This window comes from Bos indicus x Bos taurus, chromosome 2 (genome assembly GCF_003369695.1).
Source record: "Bos indicus x Bos taurus breed Angus x Brahman F1 hybrid chromosome 2, Bos_hybrid_MaternalHap_v2.0, whole genome shotgun sequence".
Lineage (NCBI taxonomy): Eukaryota > Metazoa > Chordata > Mammalia > Artiodactyla > Bovidae > Bos > Bos indicus x Bos taurus.
This window is the reverse complement of record NC_040077.1, coordinates 52,113,444-52,125,000: the sequence shown is the minus strand read 5'-3', so window position 1 is coordinate 52,125,000 and position 11,557 is coordinate 52,113,444. Positions and strand designations below refer to the sequence as shown.

The 11,557-nt window shown below is 39.7% G+C and overlaps 1 protein-coding gene across 5 annotated transcripts in view; it reads right to left on the bottom strand.

Moving 5' to 3' along the window:
• Window positions 1-11,557, bottom strand: part of ZEB2 (zinc finger E-box binding homeobox 2) — a 132,979-nt gene that overhangs the window by 67,911 nt on the left and 53,511 nt on the right. The gene's annotated exons all lie outside the window — the stretch shown is intronic.

The window sequence follows — 11,557 nt, the reverse complement described above, 5'->3', positions numbered from 1 at the left end:
ACCAACCTGCACACTGTTTTGAATTTATAGCACTGCAACCCCATAGTAATATAGGTAAAATTTACAGGCTGACTATCTGCTACTTCACTGAAAGAAAATTAAGAGTTGATTTTATAGCTGCACGATTGATATTTGCTTTCTGATACTTTGAGGAAGTATACAGTTTGGAGGCTTCAATTAAACTGCCAAAGAGAAAAAGCAAATTGATTAACTCTCAAAATACAATTTATATTTTTTTAGAAAGGCTTTCCTGGAGGGAATTAACTTTATACTCTTATAAGTTTAATAGAAATGATATATCACCTCTCTGTTAGATTGATAATTTGTACAACAGTAGTTAATATTAGATTTTAGTCAAAATATTTCTCTTTCTCTCTCTCACTTTTTTCCTCTCTGAGCAACAGAGTTGCTGGAAAGAGGTTAATTCTAGTATCTAATCTTACCTGACTCCTAGGAAGCTATTATCATTAAAGCATATTTCAAAGCAGCTTACTGACCCCCAAGAAGCTACTGCTTTGAGTTAGACTCATGAGATCTTTTTTTTAAAACAAACAAACAAACATTTTTCAAACAGTACTCAGCCAAACACTTTTCTTTAACTCTGATCAGATTCATGATGGATGTATGTAATTGCAGTTCTTTTACAATAAGGCAAAGAGAGTGAAGTCAGTCATCGGTATTTAAGAAGCCTGTCTCGTAAGACTGAGTCTATCCCGAGTTTGTTCCATGGTGTGTTTTGAGTTTTTTCAAAGCATTTTATTTTCCGCAGTGGAATCAGCTGAGGATAGAGTGTGAGCAGTGACTCTGAATTTCCTTTGCTTTTGTCAAACTGTGTCTCAACCGTAAAGTTATTTTAACAGAGTTTATTTGCCTAGGCATTTCCTCTCTCTTGTAGTAGTGTAAGAGAAAGGGAAACAACAATTTAAAATCTAAGTACAGCTGAGTGGATTGGAGTGATTCTTCCAGCTCCTACCATAAGCAGACAGTTCAGTGATAAGTATGGGGCTTTTTTTTAAAAAAAGCTTTAAAAAAGTATTTATAAGTCACTTTTTGGTTTCTTGTGTTTCAACTTTCCTCAAGTAACTGCAGTGGGAATTAGACAGGTTTGTACTTCCTACTTTCTTTCTTTCCTGGACCAGTCCTCATTACTTCTATCATGGTTAATAGTGACTCGAATGGGGAAACTTTTTTGCAAATTCTTCAATATATTGTGTATCTGGTATTAAAAAAAAATCATTACCCAAATTACAATAGTGGATGCCGTGAATACGTTTGGTGGAGTATCCAATAAATTTCCTTCAGATAACTAATGAATCCTCCTTCCTCAGTCAACACCCCCCCTTACACACACATACACACCCCACATTGGTCTTAGATCCCGTTCTTGCATAGTCATTCACAGAGTGGCCACGGCTTAAGCTCCAGTACTGTATGAGAATGCAAACAGGCAGATTTCACAATCAGATGACACTGAGACTTACATTGACGGTGCCAGACTCTCTTTACCGACTGCTCTCTCATCCTGGGCCAGCTAAGGGATCTGAGAACCTGCTGCAGTTAGAAAAAAGTCACCTGACTGCTAGGTTTCCCTCCTGTTTATTCTCAGTCAACCCAGCTCTCTTGGTCACCACCAGCCAGGTTTTCCTATCACTATCCTGGCCAGGGAGCCATCCCTCGGTGTGGTACACTGACCTCTTCCCGAAGAAATACATACAGAAGAAAATGGCCTATCATCCTCTGTATCTCTCCTGTATCTCATCCTCTGTATCTCATCCTATGATCGCTCCATCTCCAGAGTCTCCCATGTGCCTGAAACACCCTTTTCTTCTTCTAAGTTTAGGAGGACAAGTTGATTGTATAATACTACCTGGCATTTATGCATTAATCTCCTAACAGCAGAGCCTGTTCCTAGAACATTTTTTTACTTCATTCTCATAACTACCCTTTGAAGGGAGAGGGAGTAATTATTATCACAATTTTACAGATGAGTATACTGAGATCCAGAAATTTTAAATGAGTTTCGCCCAAATCACCCATTGTCAGAATCTGGGTCTAGTTCCTGCCTCCAGATCCTATTTGAGTCCAGATTCTCTCTGTATTCGTTTCATCAACTATGGGGTACAGATCTAAGTAAGTACACAAAAGCCAAAATAGGATTTCTAATTATCCGTAGAGTGTGTAACACCCTGTCTATCTGATTCAATGGCTACATCTGTGCCTGGGCAGGAGAGGGAGAGGAGAGGTGGGAGCTAAGGCAAGGTCAAGAACGACTGAACTACAAGTTGTGGGGAAAGAAAGTTAGATCTAAGGAAGAACACCTGGTGTACAATATTTTAAACATGTACTTATGGGATACGTGATGTCCATCACTTCAGGATAGAATAGGTTTTATCTTTCTTGGAGAACTTAACTTCTTTTTTTCTGTAATACTTCATGAAAGTTGTCTGCTGATCCTCTAGCCTGTTCACTCTCCCCTCCCAGTATCTCTGACCATAAAACTCAAATGGATGTCACAAATGAACAGACAGCTATGTACTAAATAACTCATAAAGGTATCTTTTTGGTTCCCTTTTTTTCTTCCTCAGTTAATTCTTCTTTTAGAATTTGAAGTTAGGTATTCAGTTAAAAATACTGTTCTTCTTCAGGTCATGAGAATGTCACTGGAGTATTAATGCTAAGACTAGAGGACTGGTATATAATGTCACAGATTCTGTAACGTACATGAGAAACTGAGTTCCTCACTTTCTAGGAACTTGAACTTGGCTGACTACTGCCCATACTCATCGGCCGTTTTCATTCTTTCATGTTATTTGTGTTACACACGCACAAACAGGGCCCATCACCATCACATGCCACCACACACTATTTCACACTTCCAGGCATTTTTATTTACTACAGTTAAAGTAAGGAACAAAAAGCAAATTTAAAGTGTCAACCAAATTTTGATAACATTTTAAAATTTCTTGGCTTTATATTTTCTTTCCATTTTGTCATATGTTTATTTATTTAAATGATAAAATTATAACATCATTCCTTCCTTGTTTCATATTTTTATGACTGAGACATAAACTGTGGAAGCATAGAAACGTTTCCGTTAGCATCAAGGAGAGACTTGCAACAAGGTACCTGACGTTCATAAGAAACATTCAGGAGGGTCTTGTCAGCTGGACGGGTCTTACTGGCATTGATTCAGGCCATACTATTCACTTGGGGCATGACATAGATATACTAGATATCATGAGACTTAGACTTAAAAAAAATCACTTTGTAATTTTGTTCATATTTCTGATAGAAAACACAGCTGATACTTTAATTTTGTAAGAGGAAAAAAAATCCTGCCCATTCTTCTGAAATTTAAGTAGGCAGCCTTTGAAAGATCACTGGGAAAAGTCTGTATTTTCTCAGGTTTAACTAAATAATTTATGCATACTTTCACTTTGGCATGATGAAGCAATTTTAGCCTTTAAAACCCACAACTACTCAGGAGGGAAAAGGTCTGGTTCCTGCAACTTAAATAATTTAAACATCCAGGTGGAAATGCTTTCAGCATTTTCCCTGTTGGAGACAAAGGAAGAAGACTTCAGAATTTTGAGATACTAAGACTAAAGAATTGATAAAAGACCTAACCATGGATGCATTTAATTTAGAATGGAAATCCTGCAATGGTTTTTGAATGATGTGGACAAGAGTGGGTGAGGTGCACTGTCTGCCTACCTGCTGTTTATAATGAACACATAGAAAACAGTAAGTCAGCAGAGCCTGAAGTCACACATCTATGTACACACATACATAAATACCCACATATGCAAATAAAAATATCTATAGAAGTTGACATAAACCCATAGCCCACGTCAATCCAAACCTTAAGCTGGAAGCAATTAGAGTAGAAGAAACTGTGTTAAAATACACTGTGCTTTAATCCCTGGCTTCCTGGGTTATATAAGTGTGTATATCTTTCAATATATAACTAAGTAGATTAGGATGAATGAGAACAGAACAAAATGTCACTTCTGTGGGACATAGGACTGCAAAAAAGGAAAGCTGCAACTACTAAAATACTAGAGGAAATTTTGAGATGTAGGTGTTGGGTATAATCTGTGCTCTGAGTCCCCCAGTCTCTATGTTTTACATCAGATTTCAGAACTGCCATGGGGAAGTTTGCCTTTTCACTTGCTGGTCTGCAAGCGACATACTTGTCAAAGAGCATGGGAATGGGAACACAGCCCCTACAGATTTAGAGCACAGTCTATAATCAGAAAGTTTTGAGGGTTAAAAAATTTCCTGCTGTCTTATAAACATACCCCTTAATGTATGTGGTACCTAGTGTGGTAATCTCTGATGGGAGGGAAAAACACCCAACAGCTCATACATAAAGCATTTTGGGTTTTTTGTTTGTTTGTTTGTTTTTTAATCTTTGTCACATTCAGGTTCACTGCCAAGATGAAAGTCAGCTAAGGTTCAAAATGAGGTAACAGAGCTAAAGAGTTGGCTTCCTTTAGAGTTGAGTATGACAAAAATTATACAGGAAGGGTGAAAATAAATCTTGCTGGGTATGTATTCTTTAAAATGAGTAGGGGCTTCATTCCATTTTAGGAGAAAATAGGTCTTCAATGCTCATGCATTTCAACTTTCCAAAACTTTGGCCCTGTGCATTCTAGGCAGCAGCACACTGGGTCTCCTAAAGAGAGATCTTGAAGAAAATATGAAGAAAGGTTACCCTCTGAGCCAACAGGAAATGTTAAGCTTGGCCAGGGCTGCATAAAAGAGGGTTGCTGAAACCAAACATCACGTCCAGAACAAGGTCGCTATGTTATGATGATTTCATTCTGAATGTGAAGCTGGATTTGTTTTTGTTGCAGCGGTAGGGGTGAGGGCCACCTAAGTGACGTAGATTAGGGATGTGGAATGGGAAGCGTGATATTACACCATGGACACATCAGTGCTGTTAAGGGATTCAAGAAATATTATTCTTGCTAGATTTAAAGAGCTTGAACATCAACGGCTAAGGATGGAATGTGAAGAGTAACCCAGAAAGAGATTGAAGTGGGGTGTGTGGTGGTTTTTCCTTTCATTTTCTTTTCTTTCCTTTCCCCGCCCCCTCACCTCTTTTTGGTCATCCATTGACTTTAATTAAGTCCAGCCAGGCTCTTAAGCATGGGAAACTTGGAGAACATTTTTGTTTAAAGTGACCTTGTTCCCAGGGTTTTCCCTACAACTTCTCTCAGCTCTGTTGTAAGGATGAATATCCACATTCTTGCTCTGAATCTTAGAACAGGGCACCTGGCATAAACAGAAAAATTTAATCTCATATGAAGTATAAGACTAAGAGTGCTTTTTTTTTCTTCAAGGAAAAAGAAGCCTTTCTCCATAATCCTGCTAGTTATACTTCTTAACTGTATTATTTTAAGTCAATTAATTCAAATTTTAAAATAATGAAATTACTAGCAGAGACTCTAAACTTCTTTTAGTATATTAAATTGGGCAGATTGCTTCTCTCCTTCTAATTATGAATGTTGCAGTTACAAAAGAAACTGTCATTTTGATAGAGCAAAAGACAATCTGTCTGCCAAAAATGTCCAACCATAATTCTAAAAAAAAAAGTCATAGGCATCAAGAACATGCTACTTTGTTTGATGTACTGTCTTATTGGAAACCTAATTTGCTTTCAACCTCTGAGGTAACACATAACATAAGTTTGCGTGACTAATTTTTCTTGGAAATATGAGTAATTAGAATTAGGGGCCATTTTCATAGCAGGAGTGGACAGGTTTTTAAAAAATTCAAAGTAAATGCTAGAGTTATTTCTTGGCTTTTTTTTATAGCACTCCTAAAACCAAGTAGAGGGGGGCCACTGAGCTTTGTACTGGATAATGTGAGACCCCATGTAAATTGTGAGCGATTGCAAAGTACGAAAAGGTTTATTACCTAAGGTGATCCCTCCCAGAGCTCCAGGAGTGTAAAAGCATTAGGCGTGTGTTCTAACAAAGTCATAAAAATCAATAAACAGGAACCCCCCACCTGTGCAATGGCCCCAGTGTTAAGTTTTATACATGTAGTAATAGTGCATATCAATTTTCACCACCCTTCCTACGCTAGCTATTACAGGGCCTACCACCACCGGAGGGACGGCAAAAGCCACACCATTCATCCATCCCACGGAGTTGTCTACATGCCAGGCCCATTGCATCATTGTCAGTTTTATTCTATCTGCAACTGGACCAGGCTGCAGCCCGAGCTTCTCTACACCCACTCAGTACCGCAACAATTGCAAACTGTGTGCCTCTGTTTGAACGAGTTTACAAGTCCTTCTGAAAGAGACACAGAGTCGTTGCATATGAATGCCCCAGACCCCGGAGGATCACACAATGGAAAGGGGAAAGACACGTCGCTGCCACCGATATGTGCCCTTGTCCAACACTGCTGTGGTCTCCAGCTTACCCACCAAGGTTTACAAAACCATCCCACGTTCTCAGGAAGTCTCCAGATGACCAGGTTTCTACAGCAGCTAGTTGTCATCTGTGTGGCCCGACACAGCCAGAAGATTCCCAGAGCACGGGTCTCTGTTTCAGTAGATGCAGAGTGTGTGGCCCGACATAGCCAGAAGATTCCCAGAGCACGGGTCTCTGTTTCAGTAGATGCAGAGTAACACATGCTGGAAATGAGGCCCCAATATGCGGCATTTTCACCAGCTTACAGAAATAACTACTAACATCACACTTATTTCATAATTAAAGGAAATCCTCCCACCCCACCTCCCCATTTTCACCAACAAGGCAGAAAATATGACCGAACCTGTGATCTTTGTACCACATCCACTCTTCCCCAACCATTACTCTGTGTGGGGTGGGGGGTGGTACAGGCTTAGTAAAATCCCAGCCACTTGTTGATAAAGAGGTCTAATAACTCTAGGGCAAATACTTCACTTGGGGCATTCTAGAAAGAAAGAAAGAATGAATGGGGAAAAAGGCCTCGTTTTATTTATAATCCGAAGATAACTGCTCTGTAGTAACGAGGAACGTTTGAGAAGATGGCCTTCATTCAGACCAGGACTTAGGTGAATTTTTTTCTTGTAAATGGCTCTATTGGCCACAGTTTTAACAGGCCTGACAAACAAAAGTCGACCCTTGGCGATGACTCCTCTTCTTTCCCCAGCATAAAACCAAACCCAACCCAAAGAACCAGTAGTTTTATCTGTCCGAGGTTGTCTCTGATAGCGCTCACAGCACGGAAGTGCCACTCATGGGTACTTAAAGCTGCGTCATTTAGGAGCATAAAAATAGACTAAAGTTGTGCAGCAAATGAGAAATTATAATAAAACTCAAGTGCTGTGGCATGAAACAGGCAAAATGAGCCATCTAAATGTTTTCCAGAACCCAAAAAGTAAAGAAAATGGGAAATGCAACTCTAGCATGATTTGCATGAAGGTGTGTGCTAACTTCAATGCCATCCACAAGAGGAGTTGCTATGGATGCTATGAGAAAATGAGACATTTCACGCAATGCAAAGAAAGTGAAGCGCTGCAGTTGTGAACAGCTGGCATACAATAGATAATTTAAGGGAAAGTGACCCTCATGTATAATTTTTAACTGAAGAACTGTCAGGCCCCATTAGTTCCAATAGGGCCTGCCAGGGCCAAGATCGGTTGATTGGAGTATTGTGTGAGCATAGTTTCTGAAAGAGCAGTGTGAAAACATAATATGGGGATTCAGTAAATTTAGTGTTTTTAAAAATTGTTACACATTACTTGATATACGGACATCAGTGCTCTCCACCTCTGTGTTCAGAATGAAAGGCCCAATGGGGTAGCAACGGCCATGGTCAACAATTTGTGAGAAAGCCCTTCCGAGCAGTTGTACTCTGTTCAAAAGTAACCCCCAAACGTTAAAAGGGAAAACCAAATGGTGGCTGTCGTACTGATTATTCACTGTCGTACCAAAGGCTTATGACTCAAAGGCCCTGAAGGAAATAGGGCAAGGAGCAGAAAAACCACATTACACCAATTCAACTGAAGTTCTTGTTAGGATGTATGGAATTTCCCAGAGTGTGAAGGAGGTGACACAATCTTCTTGGGGAACACAATGTGTGTGCTTCAAGTGTAAATCATAGGGAAAAAGAGGTCACCTCTTTTCCTTCAAGTTGACCATTCAACTAGGCAAATATATATTAAAACTTTGTTCTCACCAGGGTTATCTAAGTTAAACACACAGTAAAATGACAAGAATATACAAGTGGCGTGGGGTGATTTCAAGTAGTACAATGTTTTCTTAAAAGTAAGAATTCATGGCAAGGTAAAGAAAGGAAAGAGTGAATAGTCAAGGAACTTTATGGGGAAAGGGGTCATGGAACTGTATGTATACAAAATACTCAGCCTGGTGCTTTGTAGCCCAGTTTCATGGGGGCTATGTTTAATATCTTGTGGCACATACCATGCTTAATTTTGCTGCATGAAGTTGTACAGTTTAAAATCTCTTTTGCCTTACCTCTCTATCCTTAGGGGGATTGGCTTGCTATTGTCTCATTGGTATTCTTTGGTGTAAATGTTTGGTAGAAATTTTAGGCACCTATATCCCAAATTAATGGGATTCTTGGCATCCTCTCTCCCTTTTAATGTTGCATTGATGTGGAATTAATCTCTCTATTTAGGTGATTTGTCTTTGCTATGAATATTAAATAATCAAGTCAACATCTTTATATATTTAAATCTACCATTTTGTTATTTAGAAAGGCAACTATTCACTTCCATAATTACAACCATTTAACTCAAAGTCTACTAATTAGATAACGTAACGAAGCTTTACAGGTATTATATTCTTTACTAGACACTATATTACAAGCAATCAGCTACAACAGGATTTAAATACTAATGTATTTTTTAATATGTTTTGTGACCTAAACAAGCAATCAACGTACATTAATAAGCATAATTGTTTTTTTGGCATCTGTCCATTCATTTGGTCCACCTTGACAGCCCCAGCAAGCACATCAGCAAAACTCAGTGACCACAATACACTTGGAGGAACCATCAGTGACATCCTCTCAAATATACATCAGGAGTTAATTTATTTTTATATGAGATGAAAACCTCTGTAGCTTGCCATAGCATCCCCCTTACAGATGTTTCAGACAAGGAGTTTGACTGATATTTCCACCTCAAACACCACTTTCAAGGGGCCATAAAACAAGCCTTAATGAGGTGATACATGTGTTTACCTTTGATTAGGTGAGCTGCTCGATAAGATAACATAGAGGACCACTTTCCAAGAGTAAATATGTACAAAAATTGCTGGCCACTACCATTCTGTTGGGATTCTAGAGGTAAGCAGAGCTGGAATGGGAAGACCTCACTTCACCAGTGCATCTTTCTGTTGGAGAATTTGGTTTTGCCAATGGAAAGAGCAACATCTATAAGAAATCTCTGAATAACCTGTCGACTATAACAATTCTTTGAAAATCCATTCCTGGATTCTAAGACTCTGTGTTATTAGTCGACTCAACCACAGCTCTTCCCAAGAAATAGTACAACTGTTTTCTTCTTTGTCTGTTTCTGTGGGGGCCGTCCCATGTGGCACTAGTGGTATAGAATCTGCCTGCCGAGGCAGCAGACATAAGAGTTTAATCCCTGGGTTGGGAAGATCCCCTGGAGAAGGGCAGGGCAACCCACCCCAGTATTCTCACCTGGAGAATCCTCATGGACAGAGGAGGCTGGTGGGTTACAGTCCAGAGGATCACGAAGTGCTGGACACGACTGAAGCAACTTATGTATATGGGGGCTGAGATTTTGTTTCCATCATCTTTGCATCCTCTGAGGCTGGTATTGTGCCTGACCCATGGTTGATAGTAACTAGTATCTTTTGAACGCGTGGATTTTGTTGCTCTTGTTATTTTCTAGAGTCACTGGAGCCATGTTTCCTAATCCCAGAGATCCTACTTAGGTGGTACGGGTCTTGTATCTAGTCTTAGGTATGTAAATTTTGAAACTGGGCTGCAGTGAGCAACCACCAAGAGCACATACCACTAACATACCCTCTCCTCATCTCAGCTGACCTCCCTACAGGGTGACTCTGGCATAATCACCACAAAGGTACTGTGGTTTGATTTCACAGGAGGAGACCGTTATCATTTGGTCCTTGACAACTTCCGCAAACAGTTGCTCTTCAGCTTACGAGCAAGCATGTAACGGATAAAATTGGAAGGGAAAAATAAAGCCAACGTGGCGCTCTCAGCACACGACTTGCATGCATTCTAAAATAAAAGAAATATGAATAAAAGGTAACTTATTCAGTGTCACTCGTACATATTTATAGTTTAAAAATTAGTCAAAGTTTATGTCCTGAGGTTGCACCTACAGGAAGCCAGATGTGCCTTCTGCCTGTGACCTAAGACAGGCCTAGAGCAACTACTAGATAATTTCTCGCTCATCCTCTACACCGTCGATTGCGGCGGCTTTCTGAGGTGAGAGAAACTGACAGCACTAACTCTCCAGGGCAGAACTTTCCAGTCAAGTGGATCAACGGACTGAAAATCTCTTATGAATAGTCATTAGGCCTTCATTACAAACCCCTCAAAACCCAGTTCTCTTTTCGCAACCAAATGCCTTTTGTCATCTTCACAAGGTGCATCATTTAATTACCAATTGATTTCTTTATATATGACAACATGTCAGATAGCAAAATACAGTGTATCTCCCTTAGGGGGAGAAGTCTGTTAACTATCAGTATGCCAGGTTACAGAATTATCTGAAAAACAGGCACCCAGCATACTTTTCTTTCATTTACCTACTTTTCTAACATCTGAGTTTCTTTTTGTTTTAAAAAGCCAATAAAAGGAAAAAAAAAAAAAAGAAGAAAGCTAATGAGAATCCTGATGGGAGTCTTCCCATACCCTGAAACACTTTCAAATGAGTGAGGACACATGTTAAGCCTTCTCTACCTTAAAAATGAATACTCCCCAACATATAGGGGACGTAGAGTGAATTCCAAAACACAACTATTTACAGAACTACCACAGCCCATCTTTATACATAAAAAAAGTAAAATAAAATGTCAGACAATTGTTCTCATTATACCAAGAATTTCCCCAGCTTCTGACTTTAGCTAACACGCTAAATCTTCCGCTGTGCAATGAATGCCTGATAATCAAGTCAGTACTGTATTAATAAGCTGAATAATCAGGGAATTTCAAAAATGTACAGGACTATTATACCGTAACAATAAAACCTCAAACGGAGTAAACCAGGGCAAGTGCTGAAGGTAGGCGTCAGAAAATAATGAAAGCAGTGTTGCAGCAACGCGCCCCATTGTGCGCTGGTGTAAATGCCTGCTTCTTTCATTCACAGAAGCCACATTGCATGAGTCCGAGTGTTCTCAGAGCGCCACTGTGCCTGGCTGTGCTAGAACCTGGCACCGACGGGCACTGAGAGCTGACATTATACCGTAGGATGTGCTGCAGGTGTGCAGGCCTGGGAACGTGCTCTAATTACATATTTTCCTGCCGCGCAACAATTAAGGTCGCCAAAATAATTGCCAGTTTCTTAATCCCTCTCTAACAAGACTGACAG